We start from the raw sequence: 10,716 nt of genomic DNA, 5'->3' as shown, positions 1-10,716 counted from the left end.
TTAATAAGGATCTGACACAGGTTAGCGACCTTGCCGTAAACCCAAAACTAGGATATGCAGAAAAAGTTATAAGTATGATATTAGATTTGGTTAGGAACACGCTGTATTAGACATTTGTTAAGGTTAGCCCTTTGATACCTGTCTACATAGATTGTAATCTAATGTCAACATTTTTCTGTATAAATGCTTAAACGCCGGCCCCCTACCCCCCCCCTGAACTCTCGGTTGTGGGGCATGCCCCTACGCCGCATCTTGATGACCTGTCTACATTGATTGTAATCTAATGTCTACATTTTTCTGCATAAATGCTTGTGTGTAAATATTGTTTTTTTCATTTCTTTATTTCTTTTCATGTTTTAATAAATACGGCCAGGGGGTCAGGACCCCCCGCCTTCCCAAAAAACTCCTCTCATGTCCAATTGCTTTAATTGTAATTCAATTTGTGTTGGTGCCCAAGTGGGGGGAGGGGGATTGTCGGTAGTCCCTGACCATATGGAAAGGGGGAGCCACTCGGCCCCCTGCACGTATGGCGGTGCGCCGGCCCCCTCACCCCCCCACCTTGCATCCTCGGTGGTGGGGCGTCCCCTCCGCCGCGTCATGATGATGTGGCGGGCGTGCCCCACCACCGATTGGTGCTGGCTCCTGCTTTGACCCGAAAGCAGATCTAAGGTGCCCTCTTGTTCCCGCGCTCCCACCAGGATTGCCCCTCGCCCTTCGGGCTCAAGCTTAATTTATTCCCACCCACCAGCTCCTGAAGCAGACTTTTGTAATTGTGTGTTGGATTTGTGGTAACAATTTTTTGGGCCACAATCACCAGATACATGCAGATTTCTAGTTTATTCACGGGCTGTTCAAATTGACTGTGCGGAAGAATTCTATGGAGACTTTGTGAAAATCCCACATGGGACTGGCAAGCAATAAGACTTCTTGGGCAACCCACAACAGACATAGATAGGTAGGAAGTTTATTTTATGAAGCTGATGAAATTCCAATAATTAGCTAGAACATCTCTAAGCAACATAAATACACTACGCATAATACAACTAACTACCACATATAACACTTTTAGGTCAAATTTTTTAACAAAAAAAACATCAACCACAATACTCTACAACATAGCACAGACTTCTAAATAAACACTTAAGATCCCAAAAGCGAGACCTATTGGCTATGCCAATGCTTGTTTGTAAAGTGATTCTTCTCACAGTAGAGTGTCTTTTAACCTGAAGCACTTACAAAAGAGGCACAAAGAGCTGAGATGTTTGTGCACCTAGCTTTATTCTGCCTAACTGAAGGAGTGATCAGTGAAAGACAAAAGGGTAGGCCTCGCTTGAAGGTGTACAAACCTTGCAGAACAGAATTTGCAGTTCTGCTACCACTATGCACCAATTTTTAGTATTGAGGAAGACCAATCGGCATCTCCTTACTAACCAAAAGGCCTCACTGAATATCTAAAGAAGCCCAGTCTCTACTCGCCTCAGTGAGCAATACACTTCAACTGTCTGGTAACACAACCCTCAACTCATCTTGTGCACAGCCAGGCCATGGCTATAGAAAATGGATCCCGCTTGCCTCCTTTACACTGGCTCACTCATGCACGCCATGCATCTGTACACAGGCTGCACAGATTAACACGCACATGGAAGGATAGAGCAAGGGTCTAGATAAGCGTACACAAGCGAACCTTTACACAGGTGGGTCAATAGGTCTCCACTCCAGTGACTCAAATAAAGTGGTCTGGTCACACTACGAATTCTCAAAACATGATATGCTGCCACCAGTCTTCTCTATACTAAACCCATACCAAAGGCAATGATCTAATGTCAGGCAAACAAGTACATCCTTGGTGCATCCCTCCAGGTCAAAGGACATGTAGAGAACCTCACTCATGTCAAGGGACAAACCTAGGTTTCTGTGTACACACCAGATTAGTGACAGACTGGGTCCAAAATCAAACAGAAGGTTACCAAATACCACAATTTGGTGCTTGGGACAGGAAAAACACATGTACACCATGCAGGGAACATTTCATCGCAACTATAATTTTGAATGCTGGTGAAAAGCTCATTCAAGTGATAAAACAACCGCAGACCTGGTAATTCTTGATAGAGTAAAACTGTTTGGTGACATCTCAGGATATCAAATCAACTAGAAAGTGAAGAGTATAAATATGAAAGCGACTTCGGCAGATAATGACAGTTGGTGTATGGAAGTGAGAGACATTGATTTTACTATAAAGGTATCTCCATTCCCATTAAACTATAGAAATTGGTTTTTCCGAATTTAATAATAATAACTAGCTGGAACAATCTTGAATAATTAACAAGCATTAAATCAAGGAGTTCGGGGTAAAACCTGTTTAATAACAAGGATTGACAACGCCAACAAGTCTCGCTTTTTTAAATAGGAAGTGTCAAAAGAAATAGGCTCTTTGTTAGGTCTCGTCCTACGCAACGCGCATGCGTTGCATAGGAGGGGACCTAATGGCATTGGCAGCGCCTTGGCAGCAAAGAAGTGCACGTGTTGCCTTGCTTGCAAAGCAATGCGTGCACATCTTGGCGATTTCCTTTCGGGAGCGCGCAGCGCCATATGGTGGCACCATATGGTCGCACTCTCCCGAAAGGAAATCGCCCATGCCCCCTTCCGCTGCTGCCCCGCAAATGATGGCTTTCACGGCCGCGCAGCTTTACTGCCGCGCGGCCAATGCTTGTTTTATCTTGGCATAGTGGTGTTTCAGGCTGCATAACTCACTTAATGTCACTAGCTAAAGCCAGAGTGCAAGGAGAAGACTTCATAAACACAAACACGGCCACACACAGACCTCGTTTCAGGAAGTGCAATACTTGTTTAGGAGTCTGAAAGCGTTGGAATTGACAAAGTCCTCAAACTGGATAAGGCAGTCCATCCCGTACCTGTGTAAAATGTGTTTGAACTTCCAAACTTTGAATCTGAAAGCTCCAAACTATATCTACGGATCCTTCTGCCAGGTACTCGTTTCCACCACTATCACCTCTGTGGTAAGAGCGGTCCAAAGTGCGTCTCTTGCGCAGAGGAACTGTCAGACCCAGGTTTACAATGTGAACAACAGCTCTTAGAAATAAAAAAATATAAAAAATCATCAATGCAGATGCTCTAAGTAAGAACTAATTATATTTATTAAATGGGCCGTATGAGGTAGAAAAACACATAGAAGTCCTCGTTGCCAAGTGCAGGGCTGTCAATCACAACAATAAGCAATGCTCCTGAGTTATTAGACGTCTGCATGGTGTTGAGACCTTGGGGCTGAATAAAAACCGTAGTGTGAAGCCGGCGGCATCCGTATTATGAGATGACAACCACGCAGGGCATGCCTATGTGAGGCCGAAGGCGATGCCTCCGCGATATGGTGCATGCACTGTTACTATGCACCATATCACGCATGGCACACAGGGTACGCGCAACAGTGCATGCAGAGGGGAAGTAACAGCGGGGATGGCACTACATGTGCCCCCATTGCTAGAGTGACCAGAATTTTAAAGAAAAAAACGGGACATTTCACAAAAATAGGACTATAACAAGCGAGCGCACAGAATGACAGCGTTCCTCAGCAGAGAATTACAAAACCTCCCAACAGTTTGGTTGATAAAAACAAATAAATAAAAATTATTAGCATTGTTATTCACAAAGCTTACACTTTCCTAATGCGAGTCCTATTGGCTATGGGAATGCTTGTTGGTAGCAAGCAAGGACAGTGCTGTTGGGGTGCTGAGTGATGCTGTTTTGGTGCTGAGTGATGATGTGGTTTGGCTGAGTGATGTGGTGGTGTATTAGAGTGATGTGCTGGTGTATTAGAGTGATGTGGTGGTGTCCCTGAGTGATGTGGTGGTGTCCCTGAGTGATGTGGTGCTGTCCCTGAGTGATGTGGTGGTGCCCCTGAGTGATGTGGTGGTGCCCCTGAGTGATGTGGTGGTGCCCCTGAGTGATGTGGTGGTGCCCCCGAGTGATGTGGTGGTGTATTAGAGTGATGTGGTGGTGTCCCAGAGTGATATGGTGGTGTCCCAGAGTGATGTGGTGGTGTCCCAGAGTGATGTGGTGGTGTACCAGAGTGATGTGGCGGTGACCCTGAGTGATGTGGCTGTGTCCCTGAGTGATGTGGCGGTGTTCCAGAGCGATGTGGTGGTGTCTCTGAGTGATGTGGTGGTGCCCCTGAGTGATGTGGTGGTGTCTCTGAGTGATGTGGTGGTATCCCAGAGTGATGTGGTGGTGCCTATAGTGATGTTAGTGATTGGGTGGTGTCTTAGAGTGATGTGGTGGTGTCCTAGAGTGATGTGGTAGTGTCCTAGAGTGATGTGGTGGTGTCCTAGAGTGATGTGGTGGTGTCCTAGAGTGATGTGGTGGTGTTGTGTGGCGTTCAGCAGTGTGAGGCGTGCAGCAGTGTGAGGCGTGCAGCAGTGTGAGGCGTACAGCAGTGTGAGGCGTGCAGCAGTATGAGGCGTGCAGCAGTGTGAGGCGTGCAGCAGTGTGAGGCATGCAGCAGTGTGAGGCATGCAGCAGTGTGAGGCATGCAGCAGTGTGCCATGCAGCAGTGTCCAGCATACAGCAGTGTGAGTAATGCAGCAGTGTGAGGCGTGCAGCAGTGTGCAGCGTGCAGCAGTGTGCAGCGTGCAGCAATGTGAGGCTTGCAGCAGTGTGAGGTGTGCAGCAGTGTGAGGCGTGCAGCAGTGTGAGGCGTGCAGCGGGTGTGAGGCGTGCAGCAGTGTACAGCATGCAGCAGTGTGAGTAATGCAGTAGTGTGCAGCAGTGTGAGGCGGGCAGCAGTAGGAGTAATGCAGCAGTGCAGCGTGCAGCAGTGTGAGGCGTGCAGCAGTGTGTGGCGTGCAGCAGTGTGAGGCGTGAGGTGAGGGGGTGAGAGGGTGAGAGGGTGTGTGTGAGGGTGAGAGGGTGTGTGAGGGTGAGAGGGTGTGAGGGTGGGTGTGGGGGTGTGAGGGGTGAGGGTGTGGGGGTATAATGGGATCTCTGTCTAGTGTGGCACAGTGGGTGAAAAAAGAAGGGTTGAAATGCAACCAAGCACAATTGCCCAAGGTTAAATAGTGTGTTCATGGTTTTTAATTAACTTTTTTAAACCACAGAAATTACACATTTAGTTCCTGGATAAGTGTATTTGAGATGTTCACAGTTTAAACAGGTTCTAGAGTTCAGGGACATTTTATTCTAGGCCATTCTATCCTTTCTACATATATGCAGCAAAAAGCTCTCAGCGTTCTGGCAAGAAGGTGCTCCTAATTTAAGATTCTAAAAAGCTAAACTACATGATTGTCCGATCAGCAGTCTCAGCTGCACATTTTCTTTCTATCTATCTTGCTTATTACCTACAGAGGAACCGTGCTGTTCTTGCACATGGACAGGCCTAGGCTTAGGAAGTAGTTGGGAGCACTCACAAGTATAACAGGTGCTGGCAAGAAATGTTCCTTACATGGTATACAATAAAGAGATGAAGAAATATAGATTCAGACAAAACCGAGTTGAAAACAGGACATAAAACTACTTGAAGGGAGCAAAAATGTAGTATTGTAAATGTATGAATCCCAATAATACAACAGAGTAGACACACAGACTATAAAGAGTGGACATAACTGTGGTACCTTATATTTGTTGATCTCCCAGGTGTCAGCTATCAACACAGCACTCCCTTTCTGGCCGCCAGAATAGCAAATAAAGCTACCAGGCCCAAGATGGTTTGTCACGGCGGCCACAATGTTCCAACTTTAGGTCAGGACTAAAACACCTTTGCTGCCTCTTACTTTGACATATTGAGGGTTGAAAATAAATGTGGAATTAAGGTAAACCAGAGTGTCGAGCAGTTTTAGTAGAACCACAATGTAAACTGTCAAAAGCTTGATATTTTTGCCTGCTTGCATCTTTGGATCTGGACACTTTAGAAATTTCAGCAAGGAGTAAGATGATCTTGGCATGTTCATGGCATTGAATAGCGATCTTAAGCATCTATGCTTATTTAGGACTGCTCTGTACGGCTACTGGGCAACGTTGCCAGCCAAGACAGTGTTTGATGAGTGCCATAAGACTTTCTGAATACAGCCATAACGACTCTGCCTGCAAAACTGGGACAAAGAAGCACGCTTGCAAAAATATCTCAGTAGACAGACTAGCAGCAGGATTTGAGGTCGAAGGAGACATCAGAAGAAAGATGGGATGAAATAAATAAGACAGCTTGGAAGATCTTAAGAGTTGTGAAATAAAAAATAATTTATGGCTGGATAAGTAATGTGTGCAAGTTTCTCCAAGGTACTGCGAATTAAGGAAAATACAGCATCCTTTTCACACAACAACGTTATTGATGTACAACATAAATGGCGTTGAATAAATGTGTTCCAACATAATTAAATGAAAATGTCCTGTTCAGTGCTTTCACATAAGGGAAGCCCGAAAAACAAAGCACACAAACTACAGTGCAACACCGAAAATGTGCAGCCATTAGGAAGGATGAGAGACTGTAGCTACAACACATTGCGCTTCCCTTTACTTCCATTAACGGAACACTGCAATTAATCTTACGGCTAATGAACCAACAGTCCGAAGAAAAAAGCAACATAAGACAGATTTATTTAATGGCTACGGGACATAAATTACACTGAATATCCAAGAGGTAATGTGGGCAAAGGAGATCAAAAAAACCAGCAGAGCAATGAAAAAAAAACCTGATAAAAACATGCTGAGCACAAACCGCACTGTTAATCGGATAGGTCATGTAGAAAGATGACAGCGTTTATAGAAACGTTGATTAAGTACATGCATCATTTTATGTAAACATAAAATATTACAGGTACAAACAAAAATGGAATAAGGACTGCTTTGGAAAGCAAGTTCCTGCGAGAGAAAGGGTACTTCCAGAGAAACGACGAGCTGCCAGTGGGAGGGAGAGGTCAGATGCCGAAAGGCAGCGGGGACTTGATGAAAGAAACACGCTCTTGGCATTGCTGTGGGGGGCGAGGTGGGAGCGCATTGCTTTGAAGGCTGATGGTGGGGGCGGGGGAGCAGCTTGGGAGGTGGGGGAGCAGCTTGGGAGGCATTTCATTGAAGTCCGGTGCGAGGCTGATGGGTTTGACGTGCACACGTGTCTCACATGACTAGATCACATGAACTGCACGTAATCCGCGCTTGGTCAAGAGTTTGTTTCGCCTACTATATACTTGCTATTAATCCCTGCGGTATATAATAGCGAAACCTAATAAATCCCTGCGGGATATAATAGCGAGACCTAAAAAGCTAGGATTGGGATGCAGTAGGCCGCTGCGCCTGGTGCACTGCTGATGGCTACGTCTCTGTGACGCGAGGATGCACCTTTCATGTGTCGCTTGTTTTAGTATGGCAGAAAAATAAAAAACCTTCTGCTTGTGTATTCACAAATGCATGACAGAAAGCAGCGCATGCTCAGTTTAAGTCGCAAGCACTACTGTTTAACACTCCGTGCCGAGGGCCTTCTAAAATACTCAGGCATAGTTGCTCATATGAGACATACGTGACGTAGCACATACTATGTGACATGTCAATCTTTTACATGTTTTTTAGATCCATGACTGTTTCTAGAGCCCCTGTTTCCATTTTCTTTGGCAGTCCTCTACCTCATGTAGAAAATATTGAACTTTACCCAACTTACATTTTACACACAGCACGCTATTAATATTAACGCAGAAAATTGACCTAGCGCTAGACCGACACTGAACGGCGAAGAATGTAAGTTCCCATCACAAGGTAATATGGCGTCAGAGACAATTTGTTGGCATTTATAAAACCCCCTCCATATCTGGCATGTGTTGCATTAAGATGAACTGATCAAAACTTAACGTTTGTAAGAGTTTTTATTGATGTCCCCAAAGCTAAAGTTAAAGGTTTAAAGGCTGTGTTGAGAAACTCTGCATTACACCACAGAGTAGGCCAGGGCTCGGTTACGTGTGACGGCAATATGTACCTGAGTAAGTAGATGAATACCCATGGACCATTTCATGAGTACCTTGTTTAGACAGATTCTCACACCCTCAGTATTACTGAGGCAGTGTCTTACGGACTGTCCTGGGCTGTACACTTGATAATGGTTCTTTGCATGGAACATTTAAGGTACACATTAGCAAAAATACTGCACATGAACTCTACCCAAGGAAGCTTGAATTTCCTGCCAGCGCGGGGGTGAGCTGTGTTAAAAACCTACACAAAAGACCACTTATGTTTGGATACCAAATTACCTTACAAGTTTTCTTAAATACTAAATTCTAACCAGAGATGCATTCATAGAGGAAGCATTTCCTGGAAGTGTTTAGAGTAAAGATATCACATGTAGATGGTCACAATCTTTCATTCAAGCACATACAATATATAATGACCTTCCAGTCTCTTTTTATATTCAAGAAGAAAGTTAAACATTTGCTGGAGAGAGAGAGAGAGAGAGAGAGAGAGAGAGTGTGATAGTGTCTCAATATTTCTGATGGAGCAAGGATTCACATAAGAAGCGACTTGCTTGTATTCATGAACCTCGAATAACAGTAATAGACTAACCAACATGTTTGTCTAATTAATACCACATTTTACATAAAACATTTGGGTGTCCGAGTGAAGCCTGCTTATGTGTTTTACTAACTGTAATACACTTGCACATAAAATAGCTGCTGCTGCGCGAGGGTTTCTACTGCGAATGCGTCTGTCATACTCACGTGATCTGACGTATTCTTTGCTTTGGAGGGAATCTGTCGCTTCTGCGCACTAGAACTAAGATGGCTGTTCTGTGTTCCCACATGCGAGAAGCTTGCACTGCTGCTTTTGCCATGCTGTTCGTTCTGCCTAATCCTAACGCTATAGTTAAAAATAAAGTAATGGGTATAGAGTAGAGATACATGGTTTACAGTGTATTCATTTATTCTATGTTCTAAAACTGTTTCTTTATGAAACAATACATTTGGGCCTAGGAGGTGCTGTTACTCCATTTTGAAAGTCCTTCTGCGCATGACAAGCTCCAGAGAGAAGCTGAAAGCATTTGTCATTGAATGGGAGCCAAAGACAGTCACAGCCAAGATGCGTCTGGGAAGCTGACCCTTAACCCTGCCAGAGGAAGCTAAACTGTACCCAATGAATTTCAATGTATTTAATAATAAATTCTCCATTGTTAGGTGGAATAAAGCTGTCATGTGAAAATATATTGATGGGCGGGAATGTTAAAATTAATATTCAACACTGAGGTATCAACATTTGGTGTGGTGTGATGACCTCTCCTCCTCCTTGACCAATTGAAATTGGGAATTTTTACACTTGCAACATTGGGGGGTGGTACACTTACCTGGAAAATAGTATAACTAGAGTAGGCTTAGCTAGTTAATTTGTCCGACTTGTCCGAATAGCTGTCCTGTCACTGACCCAACGCACTCAATAGGTGACTTAGAGCAGAGGGTTGCGGAGCACTCTGTCAGAAGATTTGCTGACCCAGTCGGGGTTCTGCGAAGCTAAGGTGCTGGCAAAGCACTTTGCAGGTGAAATCGATAACCCAATCGGGGTTCTGACTGTTAACTGCAGAGAGGGAGCAGCGCAGGCGTTGCAACTGAACTGCGGGTGCTAGTCTCAACCTTTGGTGGTTCTGTTCTGATCCAAATATGGTTTTTCTGTCCTGATTCTGATCTGCACCTGCTAGCCTACTGGCAACTACAACTTTTGGGGTTCCTGTCTTCCAACTGACCCGTGGCCAGGGTTGGTCTTCACACTATTTTCGGTAAATATAAATCTGTGTGGGTTTTGTCATCGTATATCTTGTTCCTTCTCTTTACCCTACCTAAACGTAAAGATTGATTATATATTATGTAGTGTACCTTGAAAATTATAGGTGAACACTCATTTTGCATCCTTTTACTATTTTCAATTAATTCTGGCTAGTTTAAGATATGTATCTCCTAGTTTATTGTAGTTTTAAACAGGATTTGTTTCTTAAGCATGATTTTAGCCATACATTGATTTATTTATGGATGTGTATTCCTTGTATTTTAACAGCAATGATATGGAGTATTTATAATTTTAAAGCATATTTATTTATTTATTTATTTATGTTTTATAATTATTCAAAATTGCTGCTAAATGAGAATATCAAATAGCTGTGCCATGTTCTGCTTTCTGTATTCCCCAAACTTGGTACAAGGATTATCCTTGAAGGTGTAACAAATGGCGTTTTTTAACATTGTGACATTATTTTCTATGTCTATTAAATTAATGGCATGTAGCACTTCAAAAAGAGGATATCCGCCCCTTTAACGCTGTCATGTGATCAAGGCTTTGTCAGGCTGAAACGCGTAATGGCGGGATGGTGTACAGCACAATAAAAATACTTATGCACCATTACTGGGTTCGCCTCGTCTCTTCAAGCTGAAAATTTGCTGTAAGACATCTTTTCTACCTCAAATAACTTTCGGGAGTGCTTCCTCAGAATTGGCAAAACCCCTCCACAATTTTGGGCGGTGCGGCAAGAAGCAACGATCCTGTTTGCGGAGGGAAACACCCGTTACATCGAATGGATCGCATCACGCTGCCATCGCAACGCGACTATTACATCGCGCATGGCATCGCAACGCAAGTTATCCCGACGCATGCTACTACATCGCATTCACATAGACATCGCTAGCGATTACATCGCTAGCGATGCCAACGTGACAACCGACGCCATGAAACGGGTGTCAAATACATTAATAA

This window comes from Lissotriton vulgaris, chromosome 6 (genome assembly GCF_964263255.1).
Source record: "Lissotriton vulgaris chromosome 6, aLisVul1.2, whole genome shotgun sequence".
Taxonomy (NCBI): Eukaryota; Metazoa; Chordata; class Amphibia; order Caudata; family Salamandridae; genus Lissotriton; species Lissotriton vulgaris.
Note: the sequence above shows the minus strand (reverse complement) of the source record.